This window comes from Alligator sinensis, unplaced genomic scaffold, assembly GCF_000455745.1.
Source record: "Alligator sinensis unplaced genomic scaffold, ASM45574v1 scaffold170_1, whole genome shotgun sequence".
NCBI classification, from domain to species: Eukaryota; Metazoa; Chordata; order Crocodylia; family Alligatoridae; genus Alligator; species Alligator sinensis.
This window is the reverse complement of record NW_005841863.1, coordinates 3,449,229-3,451,450: the sequence shown is the minus strand read 5'-3', so window position 1 is coordinate 3,451,450 and position 2,222 is coordinate 3,449,229. Positions and strand designations below refer to the sequence as shown.

Below are 2,222 nucleotides of genomic sequence, written 5' to 3'. Positions count from 1 at the left end.
CGGCCCGGCGGGTGGGGGCGGCTCGGCTCGGCTCGGCTCGCCTCGCCCGGCCAGGCCAGGCCCGGCCCCTCTGCTGCTGCTAATAATAATTGCAATAACAACAATAAGTCATCATTATTAGTATCGTAATATTAATATTAACAATAAGAAAAACTGCTGCTAATAATACTAATTGCAATCACAATAAGTCATTATTAGTATCGTAATATTAACAATAAGAACAATTGCTGCTAATAATACTAATAATTGCAATAAAAACAAGAAGCCATCATTATTACTATCATACTATGAAGAAGAAGAGTGATTATTATTGTAACATTCATATTAATAATAACAATAATAGTTATTATTACCATCATCATTAGATGATGATGATGATGGCCAGCCTGGTCATTATTATTGTAATAACAAGACAGACTAGCCTGTCATGGTATCTGCTAATAGGAGGAGGATAGTATTGCACTCTTTGCAAGCCGGTGTCCTGGTTTGGAGGCCTGCATGGTGCCTCGTGCCTAAGCCCTGGGCAGTCCCAGCCCCTGGTTGCGCTGTGTGGTGGGGACGGCTGCGCGGGAGGAAGGAAGTGCCCTTCTTGCTGGAGGGGGAGCAGAGGGAGTGCGAAACGTGGGTTTGTTGGTGCAAGGCAGGAATCAGGCCCTCAGGGGACGTCTGTAGTGAAAGCGTGTGGAGGAGTGAGCCTTGCTGCCGTGAGAAGGAAAACAAGCTTGATTTGCCTGCCTGGGGCATAGCATGTGGGATGTTTTTTCTGGAAGTCAGAGGGCATGGTTTTGATTATGCCGTGTTGTAGAGGATTTAGGAAACAAGATGTGGAGGGTTTAAGAACCCACACGGAGGACTTGGACAAAACACGGAGCTTACATCTTGCTGACAAGTCAGCTTGTCGTCCTCAGAAGGAAATAAAAGTCCAGATACAAGCTATTCCTTTCTTAAATAGTAATGTGCTCACACTGCCAAGTGTGGAATCTCTCCAAGCATCCATCCTTGGGCTGTAGATGACTTTTGTATCTGTATTTTCTGTCATCTCTGTCTTTGCTAGTCACCTGAAATAAAATACTGGACAGACATTCTTGTATAGCCTCACTCCAGCAAAAGTACATGGAGACTTGCAGTATGGATTTTTTTTCTCCTTAAAGGGAAGAGCATATCAAAAGTTCCCTATTGTAATTTATTTCTAATGTTTGATACACTAAAAACAAACCGGTATGTATGTGTAACTGAATGTTCAGACATACCCAAATTTATTAATGTAGCTAAACATACCATCGCCGTAAAATTCAGTCAGCCCCCTGGAGTCTGGCAACTGTGAATGTGGCAAATTTGAATTGGTACTGATTTAAAAAACTTTCAGTATGGATGAAAGTAGATTAGTAAACTGTTGTTTTACTAATTGCTGTCTTAAATTGTCTAATTGCTGTTTTCCTATCATGTTTACATTTTTGTATTTGCTGTGTATGTTTTTAAATATGTTTCAGGAAAATAAAGTGCATCATGTTTGCTTTGCAAAACGTGCCAACTCCAAAATCCATTTGTAGTGAAGTGGCATCCCTCTGACATCCACATCATTTAGAGAAGTGAGTTAGAAAAGTGGTGTAGTTTTAGCTGCCCTTCAATGCAAGTTAAGGTCTAGAAACAAAGAACCTCTGCCCCAGCTTCATTTCAGGTTTGTGTCTTACCCTATTGCACCTGCACTGGTCTCTAATCCATTTGGTCTGGCCAGTCTCTTCCCTGTCCCCCAGTTTTTCTTGGTGTCTTTCACTCTGCCATCTGGCTTCCAATCTGAGCCATTTCTGTCAGTCCCAGCTCTCTCTCTTCCCCATCTCCTGTGTCTTTGTCCATCCAGTCCTACTACTCTCCCCCTTCAGTCACAATCTAACCAGACCCCAAGTCCCAATCTACGCTGTCCCGATCTGGATTTTGTTTCTTTTGTGTTTAAATTTACTTTCTCTTGGGTGCCACTTTTTCCCTTCCCTGATCATTTCTACCAAATAAGCCAACCAAGGCCTAGGTCCACCTTTGCCCCTGTAGCCCAGTCCTTAAAAGAGTATCATGCCATGTCACTCTGAGAATGGAATGAGTACAGTTTGTTCACACACAGGAACATAGACTCTTTGGAGATTTTAGCTGATAACTCTAAAATACTGCCATTGCAATATTTCAGATCCTTACAACCTGGCCATCTTTGGGTGAGGTTTTCCAGGCCTGCA

At 42.6% G+C, this 2,222-nt stretch overlaps 1 protein-coding gene across 1 annotated transcript in view; it reads right to left on the bottom strand.

Moving 5' to 3' along the window:
- DPY19L3 (dpy-19 like C-mannosyltransferase 3) overlaps window positions 1–540 on the bottom strand; it is a 67,496-nt gene extending 66,956 nt beyond the window's left edge. Inside the window, exon 1 of the mRNA XM_006016603.3 lies at window positions 354–540. The gene's annotated coding sequence lies outside the window, so the exon portion shown is untranslated. The remainder of the gene's footprint in view (window positions 1–353) is intronic.
- Between the last annotated feature and the right edge of the window lie 1,682 nt (window positions 541–2,222).